Source organism: Carettochelys insculpta, chromosome 3 (assembly GCF_033958435.1).
Source record: "Carettochelys insculpta isolate YL-2023 chromosome 3, ASM3395843v1, whole genome shotgun sequence".
NCBI classification, from domain to species: Eukaryota; Metazoa; Chordata; order Testudines; family Carettochelyidae; genus Carettochelys; species Carettochelys insculpta.
Genome location: NC_134139.1, coordinates 135,344,546 through 135,356,770, shown reverse-complemented (window position 1 = coordinate 135,356,770; position 12,225 = coordinate 135,344,546). Strand labels below are relative to the sequence as shown.

The following is a 12,225-nucleotide window of genomic DNA, read 5'->3' as shown; positions in this document are numbered from 1 at the left end:
TGAAGATTGGCCAGCAGGTAAGATTCTTTTTCAACTATCAGAAAGGTATCCATGTTAGTCTGTATCTTCGAGAACAACAAGAAGTCCTGTGGCACCTTATAGACTAACAGATATTTTGGAGCTTTCGTGGGCAAAGACCTGCTTCATCAGGTCTTTTTCATCATCTGATGAAGTGGGTCTTTGCCCACGAAAGCTTATGCTCCAAACTGTTAGTCTATAAGGTGCCACAGGACTTCCTGTTCTTTTTCAACTACATGAACTTTATGTGCTAGGAAAAGAAAGTTCTTAAGGAAAAAGTATTCCTTAGTAGAGACAAATGAAAAATTGATTTTTCTGTTCAGTTGAAAAATCTCCACATTTTTAGCTTTAAGTCAAATTAAAATAGGGTTTTTTTATTGTTGTTTTCCTAACTCTGCCTTGCCCCCCACCCCCCCGAAAAAACCCTGCAAGTAAAATGAAATATTAAAGGTTTTGGGCGGGGGGGGGGGGTTAATTATAGTGTGGGCGTGGGGGAGGGGCAGTTGTTTTGGATGTCTTTTACCTTTTTTTTGTTTTCATTGAACTAGCTATTTTTCTCATGAAACTATTCACCAAAATTGACCTGAACATGTGAATATTTTTTGTTGAACCAAAGCAGCATTTTTTGGCAAATAAGCTATTCATCCAAAAATAAATTGCTTAGCTCTGCTTCTGAAGTTAATTTACAGCTGTAACCCTCAGGCAGCATGTGTTTTTAAGACAATTACATTACTCTTTTCAAAATACAGAACTAAAATTAGCCAAATATGAGTTTAAATTGCCCATCTGTCTAGTTCTAGCTCCTCTCTTTTTCCACAGAGATTGAGGGAGTTCTGTCATGTAATATTAGAAAAGATATTCAGTTTGTTTTGAAATGAGTAATTCCAATTTCACCACATGCCATATGCTGTTTAACCATTTATTATGAGAAAGGAGTGTTTTAGACTTCTGGGCTCTTTTTATAGTAGAATTTTCTGCTGGAACCAGCATATTTTGCAAGGTTTTGTGTTTTTACATTCACTATTATGATTGTAATTGGACATTCTGAGTTTTTATTTAAGCTCTGTTTGACAAATAAGGAACAGGGACATTCTGGACAGTACAAAAATTGTATGTTCAAGAGTAATACACTCATCTGGTGCATTTAGGAAATGTGCATTATTAGATTTGCAAGAGGCATATGGGTATGTCTTCAGTTAAAAAGAAAATGTGTTAAGAAAAAACCCAACAATGCTGAGGCTCAAAAGCAGCTGAGATTATATGCTCTTGGAGGCACAGCATATACAGGTACAGAATGTGGGAAGGAAGAATAAAAATGATTTTAATCCATGTTTGTACCTCTGGAATTCAGGAAAGGTTGGTGGCTAACGTGTCATGGGAACCTGCCTCTGATCAGCTCCACAAGCTACAATTATTCTGAACAGCCATATTAGTGCTTGCTCTCTGGCCCTAGCTCTGCTACCAGCTCACTGTGCACTCTGAGGCTAATTCCATATGAAACAGCTTAAAATGTGCTGCCATCAGGATTGTTCTGTGGCCAAGGGGCTTATATACTATTACAGCAGTCCACAGGAGCTAGGCCAGGAAGAAATATCCTTCCCTATATATTTAAAACTGTATCTACACTGCATGAAAAAATCAAATTTAAGGCAGTTAGCTCAATTTTATGATGTCACTGTCTTCACTCCAAACACAATTAGGTTGATTTTAGGGAGCACTGAGGTCAATATTACAACACCACGAGAGGCAACTCGATGTAGTGTTAAGTTCAAATTTAGAAGTTCGAATTAGGCTAGTGTGGAAATATCATGTCTTTTAATAGATTTTACTAGCCTTCAGAGGTGTCCTGTATGTATCCCACAATGCCCCACATTTGTCCATTCTGGCCTCTTCCATCTCCGCTGCTCTCCAGGTGCACAGGAATTAAGTAACAGGAAACCCACAAAGTTGAATTCAGTACCAGGAAGCCCATGGAGGCTAGCCTATGGAATCATGCTTGTAAGAAAGGCTGAGAAACTTCTTTCTTTCTTTGCTATCAGCACAGTGAGTGCATCTACCCATTAAAAATAGCCCCAACATGGAGTTCATGTTCTGACTCTCACTGTATAAGCTGAGCACTTGGATTTTCTTTCAGAGTTGGCACCAGCCTCTGCCCCACTGCACCATGTAGCAGCTGGGCTATGGCAGCCATGTTTGTATGAGAGGCTGAGAATCTTCTTTTTTGTGGTTTACCTTTGTACAGGGGCAGCCCCTCCTTCCTCTACAGATACCATACAGTTGGGGATCTTTCCTGCACCCAGCCACATCACATGGCTAGCCCCCGATGCAATTAAAGGACATGCCTGCTGTTCAGTATGGACCATGCTTCCAGGCAGCACCATGTCCTGGCTTGCACAAAGGCAAGAAAGATTTTCAGGGGGCTTACTGTCACTGGGGAGAAGTCTCCCCCATGAGAAAGATTTGAGGGGTTTGCTGCTGCCAGGGGGATGTCTGCCCCCAGCACCAAAGATTTTGGGGGCCTGCCCTGCCACTGCCTGAGCAACAGTGAAAGGACCATTCCAACTGGCCCTTTGACCAACAACCCCACACTGCACATCCATCCATGCATGTGGAAATTTTGTGAGATCCACCCCCCATGTTGGACATGTCTGTAGAATGAAGTGGGAAGCCAAAAACCCTGCATCACAAATGTCTTTTTTTCCTAACCTTTCCTGTCCTTCTCTTCAAGCTTTGCATCGTTCCTGTAATATTTTCAGGGATGATGTTTCTGGATTCAAGGGGGCAGGGGGAAGTGTCTGGAAGGCCAGCTGAAGTGACACAGACTCTTCGGTGGATCGTTTTTCGAAGGATCACTGTAGTGTAGACATAGCTATCATGTCCATAACATCATGGAATATATAGATAGCTACAGTGCAAGCTTTATTATCTGGCATCCCGGGGAAACTGGGGTACTGGATAATAAAATGTGCTGGTTATTTGAGCTGGGGCTGGCACCCAGCTCCGCTCCCCTCACTACCTCCATCCTCAGCTGGGCAGCGGGCAGGTGGGCCCATTCCACCAGCCCTGGCTGGGCAGCCAGCCTGCTCTGCTGGCCTCACCCATGTAACTGGCCCTGTGGCAGTCATGGCAACTGCTACTTGCTGGGCAACTGGCCCCTTGGCATGCCAGTTATCCAAATGTGCCAGTTATCCGGGTGCTGGATAACTGGACTTTTATTGTATTACATGTTGAACCTCTCTAACTGGGCATTCCCTTGTTCAGCTAACTCTGTAATCCAGCATGATTTTAATTAGCCAGATGACTATTTATCCTGGGTATGGCCAAGTTTTTCCCATGGTCCTATAAAGTTTGTTTATAGCTACCAGTCCCGGCTCTCAGTGTTCTGTGCTTTTCTTTACCTGTAATTTATCCCATATGTCTTCTAAAAGCACAGTTAGCAGTGGATATTTTAGTAACGTGCTAGAAAATATTGACCTTCCATCATCCAGCAAATTATCTCACCTGGCATCGGTCAGGTCCCAAGGGTGCCAGACAAGAAAGCTTCAACCTGTATTATAAAAGAGTGCTCCAGTTGTATAAGGGTCTGTTCCCAGTTCTGCCATTGACCTGGTTACCTTGGAAAAGCTGAGGCAGCTGACTGCCTCTGTTTCCACCTCTGTGAAGTGTGATTAATACTTACCTTCCTTTAAAAACCACTTCATGATTATAAAGAGCTAAGGATTTATTTAAAATTATTTAATATTATTGACAACACAATCACTAATGTAAAAAGTAGTTATATTTTAGTATGTTGAAATTAAAAATGCAGTTAAAATCATGTTTCGTATAAAATGTTCAGCAGAAAAACATATATAAGTCTCAGTTAATACTGCTACTAGCATCTAATAAATATATAAAATCTTGTAACAGTCTTATGCTCCAAAGCACCTTTGGAGTAGCAAAACTTGATTGTTATTCAATGGGTGTAGAAATAAAAAGAGACTGAATATTAAAAGCAATTCTTGTCATCCAAATACTCTATGGTCTTGGGTGTATAACTGCAACTTACTAAGGATCTAGTGTACATAGTAACAGTAGCCATGGTTTTACTGCATTACAACTGCAGTAATCATATTATGATGTAGAAGAGAACTGACATTCTAAGCACAATCACCACCTGTCCCTTGGACTAACAACTAACTGTGCTTTTTTCATGCAATATGACTCTAAACATGGTGAGCAGAAAGAAATGTGGGTGTTGGAGAGATGCTTCAATATAGATATAGCTATACCCCAAAACTAAAATTATTTTCACTATTTGTTTTTAGTTTGTGTCCATGCATAGATATGTGACATAAGTATCATACAACAATGGGTATGGAATTGTCCAACAATCTTTTCACTGTGGTTCACTGTGATTTTTGAGATATTGCATTTACTTAACACTTCTGCGGTTGGCTGCAAACTGTTGAATTTACTTATTTCATTCATATAATCATTGCAGGCTTGCATAATTTGCCAATTGTACATTTGCATGCTGACCTCATGAAAACTGGAAATCTGTTCTGTTGGAAGCCTGATACATTTACATGTGAAGAAGCTGAATCTTTGTAAATAGGAAAGCAAAAAAGAAAAAAAATGTCAATGAACCCTTTAAAAATTGATAGATGTGAAGGGAAAGGTAAACTGAGCAGTGTGAAAGGACTATCAGTTAGATATAACGAAAGGGGTCTGATAAATGTCAGTCATAAAATTTATGCAAAATCATTTGTGCTGTATCAGAGAAAGATGAAGTTACTTTTTATTCATGTGAAAATCAAGCCCATTTAGTCAGGATTCTTAATCTATTCTCAAAATGAAATTCATTCATAGAGCAAACAGCCTGTCGGCATATGGCTCAAGGTATCACTTAGGCCTCCAATAGGGTCTCCACAGGAATTAGGCTGACAAAGTATCTATATAACTCCTACACGCTGCAGACAGAGTCTCTATGCTGTCCTTGTATAGGTCAGATGAGAGCAGAGGGGGCTGTAGAGCCATATTTGTCAAAGCATCTCTGGAATCCTGCGCATTTGGCACTAAGTATATGTGAGTGTTACTGTCCTGGAACAGAAGATAGTCGTGGGAGAGGAGGCAAATAGGAAGTGAACAGCTGTCCTACAACCTGACCTTGGGGGTTGGAAGGTTGGTTTCATTTTCTTTTCTGCTCCACATTTCATCTGCACAGAGTGTAAATGTGCAAACTCTACACAGGTGGAGTGAATTTCTCTGTTTATCCTCAGGGTTCTTCTAGCAAACTGTTCTGAAACATATTACAGAGTGTTCAAGTTACAATCAGTGACAGACAGTCCGGATTCCTGCTTGGTAGTCTTAGACTCATCCCACTTCACTATGTGGTCCCAGACAAGTCAGTTAGGCCGTGTCTACATTTACTAAAACTTCGAAATGGCCATGTTAATGGCCCAATTAAAGAATCCTAATGAGGTACTGAAATGCATATTCAGCACCTCATTACCATGCCACCAGCTGTGGCACTTCGAAAGTGCCGTGGCTCATCCACACCAGGTTACCTTTCGAAAGGAGCCTGCCAACATCGAAATCCCCTTATTCCTATCAGCTGATATGTAATATGTTTCAAAAGGGTTTGCTAGAAAAACCCTGGGGATAAACAGATATTCACTCCACCTGTGTAGAGTTTGCACATTTACACTCTGTGCAAATGAAATGTGGAGCAGAAAAGAAAATGAAACCAACCTTTGAACCTATCAGCTGATAGAAATAAGGGTTTTTTGATGTTTGCAGGGTCCTTTCGAAAAGGACCCCTGTGTAGACAAGCTATGGGCGAGTGAACTGTGACACTTTTGAAGTGCTGCGGCCGGCGGCATGCGAATGAGGTGCTGAATATGCATTTGCAGTGCCTCATTAATATTCTTTGATTGGGCTATTAGCATGGCCATTTTGAAGTTTTCACTAAGTGTAGACGTAGCCTTAATGTTTTTGTGCTGGATTTACTTCTCTATAAAATAGGTGCTTTCACACTTAATTGTAAAGTATTAAGAGATCCTCAGACTAAATATGCTATTTCAAATGCAAAACTTTATTAGCAGTAATGTCTCTATTCCTACCAGGAGGGAATTGAGTTGCCTTCCATCTCCTTTTATTTCAGTGTGTGGGAGTTTTACTAATAATTGGCAACAATATCCACAAATGACCCAGTTAACTCAATAGGGTGTATCTACACTAGGAACTAACTTCAAAGTTAACTTCCAAGTTAGGCACTATTTTGAAGTAGTCAGCAGAGAGTCTACACACATTTTCCCTTACTTGGAAGTTAACTTCAAAGTCCTTACTCCATTCCCAGGAATGGAATAGTGCCTTAATCTGAAGTTAAACTTTGAAGCAGAGTGAGTGTAGACGCTCAACTTTAAAGTTGCTTACTTTGAAGTTGTACAGAGACCTTAACAATCTTCACCTCACCATCAACTTATGCCTCAACTGCTCCATGAGAGATATACATTTCCTGGTGACTACAGTACAAATCAAGGATGGCCTGATCAGTACCACACTCTACTGGAAACCCACTGACCACTATACTTACCTACACACTTCTAGCTTCCATCCTGCACATGCAACAAGATATATTTTTTGCAGTCAAGCCCTTAGGTACAATTGCATTTGCTCTGATCCTACTGACAGAGACAAAAAAACTACAAGATCTCTACCAAATATTCAAAAATCTGAATTACACACCAGAAGTAAAACAACAAATCAACAGGGCCAGACGAATTCCCAGAAACCAGCTACTTCAAGATAGGCCCAAAAAAACCCAACAGAACACCACTGGTCATTACCTACAGCCCCCAACTCAAACCACTGCAATGCATTATTAAAGACCTACAACCTATCTTTAATCAGGATGCTACACTCCAGAAAGCCCTAGGTGACAGGCCTGTTCTCTCCTACAGACAACCCCCACAACCTTATGAGGATTCTCACCAGCAACCACAGGCTATATCACAATAATACCAATCCTGGAACTTTTCCTTGCAACAAGCCCCATTGCCAACTTTGTCCACATATCTATTCTGGAGATACCATCACTGGACCTAACTAGGTTATTCACAGAATCACGGGCACATTCTCATGTTCCTCAACTAACATCAGATATGCCATCATGTGCCAACAATGCCCACATGCTTTGTATATACGACAAACAGTAAACACTCTTCCACACAGAATGAATAGACACAAAACAGACATCAAAAAGCTCTTAACTCACAAGCTTGTCAGCCAGCACTTTAATGGAGTGGGCCATTCTGTTAACGACCTGAAAATGTGTGCTGTACTGAAAAGGAACTTTATGAATCACCTACAAAGAGAGAGTGCCGAGCTCTTGTTTATATTCAAATTCGACATATTAACACGTGGTTTGAACCGGGACGCCAATTACCTACCTCTTTTACATACCTTGTTTTATCTGACTCTTGACTCCACTCCCCCACCTGCCACCGATCCTCTTTTCTTCTGATTTGCCAACCTTGATTACAATTTTTCTGATTTGTCAGCCTTGATAATTATTTTTGGTTCTCTGTGCCTTAAATATTGAGTCTGTTCTGATATGGCTACGGTCTGAAGAAGTGGGTCTGTCCCATGAAAGCTCACCACAAAAAAATTATTTTGTTAGTCTTTAAAGTGCTACTGGACCGCTTTTTTGTTTTGATAGAATACAGACTAACACGGCTATCTCTCTGTTACTTTGAAGTAAGCAACTTTGAAGTTTTTTTTTAGTGTAAACTTGGCCATAGTGAATTAAAATGGAGCTCTTAGGCTGTGTCTACACTACAAAAATAGCTTTGAAGTTGCTTATGTCGAAGTACAACTTGCAAGTAAGCAACTTTGAAGTAGAGGATCTACACACGCCCTACTTCAAAGTTAAACTTCGAAGTAGGGCACTACTACATTTCTGGGAATGGAGTAAGGACTTCAAAGTTGGGCTCCCTACTTCAAAGTTAACTTCGAAGTAATGGAAAATGTGTGTAGACTCTCTGCTAGCGACTTCGATGTAGTGCCTAACTTTGAAGTTCACTTTGAAGCTCGTTCCAGGTGTAGATGCACCCTTAGAGATGTATTTGTGTTATCAAGTGAGTTCATAGCCTCCTAAAAGGTTGCCATGTCTTGGGGGTAGGACTGAGGATGCACTCTCAGTCCTTATAATAAAGTTCCAAATGGCCAATAAACAGCCTCTGGCAACCAAACTCCTACCACTTGTCTTCTCACGCTGGAGCTATTCCAAACAAAAAGTGAGGGTGGGAAAGGCAATGAGTGGCACTTTAAAATCAGGCTGCTTGGGAAAAGTGGGGTTCTTTAGCTGTGGTAGGCCCCTCACCTGGGAGACAGAAAACTCTTCATTTTTTTTAAACCATTTTGAGATTAACTCTGAAAAACTCTTGTTGGAAGACTAGAGAAGTAGTCCAGGTTACTTGTGGTATTGGTGTATGCCACGAAGAAGAGGATGAGCAGCAAAAGAGTTGTAGTCCAACACAAGCCATTAGTGGCAGTGTGAACATTGCTTCCATGAGACATACATCAGGATGAGGAGAGTGCCCAGTGCAATAGCAAAGTTTAGGAAAGTATACTGCTCCTCTTCTGCTGTTCCAATTTGTGGATCTTCAATAACACATTTGTGGATCTTCAATAACATATTCATCCAAGAAACCGAGGTGATATGTGGATGCACTAAGCTAGACTCTTTAAGAACGGTGATGGAACTGTAACAAATAAGGGCTAAACCAGAAAGCTGGTGTATTGTATAAATTTTGCATGATGCTATTCTTAGGCTCTAGGCTGCTGTGTCTGGGAGAAAGGTGATTAGAAAGCTCACCTTGAATTTGACCAGTGGAATGAGGGTCCATACTATGAGTAAAAGATAAATATTCACCTTGACCATGGAGAAAGAAGGATGGTTCAGGGTTTAGGCTAGGCTGGCACATGAAGGATTCAAGATCAATTTCCTACTCTACTAGGGGGTTCTTGTATAATTTGGAGCTAGTCATCTAGTCTTTTTATGCTGCAACTTCCAAGTGCAAAATGAGCAATAGCAGTTCACTACCTCATAGGTGTGTTTCAAGGATAAACACACTGAAAGTAGTAGGACTACAATAACAGGAGACACACATATTTGTAACTACAAATACAGAAGTGGATGACACAGGTTGTTCTCCAGAGGTTCGGAGTTCATTCTGAAAAAGGAGTAAAGCTCCAGCTTTCACGATTATGAAGAAATTCTTGAAATGTATCCAATGCAGAGATGTCTGAAACAATACCTCTCCCTCCACGGTTCTTCACTTCAACAAATGGTGCCCGAAAGAAGCTACCACAAAATCACTGAGGCAACCAATTCAACATATTCGTGATCTGAGCAGAAAACAAAATAATGAGGAGGAATTATACTATGACACCAAAGTATAACAAACCAAGTTCTGGCGTGAAGTGAGTAGTGTTGCACTGATGTAAAAGAAAGCAGTACTGATCCATTGGGTGGCGGGGTGGTGGTGGAGAGAGGGAAGAAACAAAATCCTGTTTGTAATATTTAGCCACAATATGTGGATGTACAGAAACCACCTATTAGGGAGTGTGGTGTCCATCCTGCAATAAGCTCCATGTCAGCAGACCTCTGTATCTGCTTGGAGCTGAACTGTACGCTGCATAGATGTATGCACCCGGCTACACAGTGCCTCACTGAAGTCAAAGGGGCTCTAGGCAGTTGCAAGGGTACACTTCACAAGAGTTCATTGCTAGATCAGGCTCTGTATTTGTAAAGGGCAGTTATAATGCTCAGTTTTCTTACACTGGAACTAACATGAATGTCTGCCACAGAAGTGTATCAGAGAGGTAGCTGAGTTAGTCTGTATCTTCGTGAACAACAAGAAGTCCTGTGGCACCTTATAGACTAATGGATATTCTGGAGCATAAGCTTTTGTGAGCAAAGACCCACTTTGTCAGATGCATCTGACAAAGCGGGTCTTTTCTTACGAAAGCTTATGCTCCAAAATATCTGTTAGTCTATAAGGCGCCACAGGACTTCTTGTTGTTTCCACAGAATAGTGTACAACGAATTGCTGAGTTCTTTATGATTGCCTCCTTTTTATATGGCTGTACATAAAGTCATTGTTGGCTTTCTATCTAGTGTATCCAGTAAAACAATTGGCAGGAATTCAAATCAGAGGTAGAGGTGGTTGTTCTGGAGATTCTGGGAAAAAAAGTCAGTGGAGCAACATGTAATGCTCTCTGACATGTAGTAAATTATGTATTGGATATTTGATTATGAAAATATTGCAGGAACATATCCCCCAGGACACATCCGTGTTGCAGTGTAGTTACTGGGGGAGTAAGAATTATACAAATAGCTACAGTGTTGGCAAAGTATATGGAGTACAGTATACCCTTGATATAACAGACTAATGGGGGAGAGAGGGGTCTGTTAAAACAGAAAGGCTGGTATATCTGAGGGTTCACAGGGCAGAGTGTGGAGTCTGGTCAGGCTGAGGACCGCCCATGCTGTGCCCTGAGCATGGGGGATGCTCAGGCTCCAAGCCCCCTGCACTCTGCCCTGAGTGTGGGGCTCCTCAAGCTGACAGCCACAGCAAGGGATACCAGCTGCTGGGTGGTGGGACCCGGTGGCGGTGTCAGCTCTCCCAGCCATGCCAGGGCTCCTTTTACAGTACTGTACAGTACTCTATTTTCTTTGGGGGAAGGATAGCCGTCCATTATTACTGATGTCTGGTAAAACAGGGTCCGCTATAACAAGGGTTTACTGTAATGCCAAATGGTTCTCTGGAAGAGATCTTCCAGATGAGAAAAGTGGAAATGCTAAGTTCACACTGACAGAACTCCTGCCTGACCCTCTTGGTTGTGCTCACTGCCCCAACCCATGAAATAGGCACGGGGTTTTGCCCTTGAAACATGCTCATCCCCACCGACCATTCCTTTAGATCTACTGGCACAAGAACTGCCTGCAGATCACCTGGGTTTCTGCAATGCAATGCAATGCGCTACAAACCCAGTGAGAACAAGGATTAGTCCCGAGGCACCTCAAAGACGGATTTAGTTGGGCACAAGCTTTCGTGGGCAACTCTCCCCCCCCCCCCACTTTGTCAGACGCCCACGAGAGCTTGTGCCCAACTAAATCCATTAATCTCTAAGGTTCCCCCGGCTCCTTGCTTTTGCAGCTCCAGACTACCAGGGCGACCCCTGGGAGGCAGAGTAAGGCAGCTGGAACTAGCCCGCTGGCTGCCCTCCCAGGGCCAGGCTACGGCAGCTGCTGGAGGGGCGGGGGGATGGGCTGCAGCGGCTCAGCAGCTGGGCTCACCCGGTGCCCCGCCGGCCCTCCCAATGCCCTTGCCGAGCTCCTCCTCCTGCAGGTGCGCGCCGCGCTCCCCGGCCTGTGCTGCTGCTGCTGCGCACTGGAAGGAAGGGGCCCGGACCGCTGTCGCCTGCGGGGAGGAGAGGAGAGGAGAGGAGAGGCTCGGCTCCTCCTGCCCAGCCGGCTGCTTCACTCTCGCAGTGCCTTCGCCTCGCCCGGAGCCCGCCGCCGCTTTGTGCCGCCCGGGAGGTGAGCGAGCCCGCGGGGCGCCTGCTGCTCCCTCGGCAGGGGGCGGCCCCCGGGTGTGGCGCGTGCGGGGGCCGCAGCCTGCGCCGGGCAGTCCCGCCGGCCTGCCCCAGGCCGGGAGGGGGCTGCCGGGGCGGTTGCCACGGAGATGTGGAAATAGGGACTCGGAGGCTTTGGGTTTCCCGGACGGGGAATGAGAAACGGGGGGGGTGAGGGGTACGGCGGCAACAGCCAGAGGCGTGCGCGTGTGCTGGCAACAGGAGGCCCCCTGCAGGCGAGGGGGAAGCCTGCGTTGGCTCGTGCGCTGTAGGACTTGTGCTGGTGTCTCCACCGTTGTCCCTCCCCCTAGCTTCAGTTCGCACATCCCCAGGCGAACGAACTGTGCTCGGAAATACATGGGCCGAGCCGCTTCAAGCGGGGTTCCCGGTCTCCACTTTGCAACTGTTGCTCGATGAATCAATGTTTCTCTCTCCCTACCTCTTTTCACTTGCCTGGGAGATTTATAACTGGTGTACAGAAAGTTCCTCTGGGCTCAGTTGTGTTCCAGGAGGTTTTAGACAACTTTGTTTTTCCAACAAACGCCCCCTCCCAATCCTGGGCTTCTGCTGAAAGTGCCTGTA

At 43.7% G+C, this 12,225-nt stretch overlaps 1 protein-coding gene across 6 annotated transcripts in view; it reads left to right on the top strand.

Moving 5' to 3' along the window:
- The first annotated feature begins 11,460 nt into the window (after window positions 1–11,460).
- KLHL32 (kelch like family member 32) overlaps window positions 11,461–12,225 on the top strand; it is a 202,206-nt gene continuing 201,441 nt past the window's right edge. For all 6 annotated transcript variants that reach the window (XR_012645082.1, XR_012645081.1, XR_012645080.1 and 3 more), the window contains exon 1: window positions 11,461–11,608. The gene's annotated coding sequence lies outside the window, so the exon portion shown is untranslated. The remainder of the gene's footprint in view (window positions 11,609–12,225) is intronic.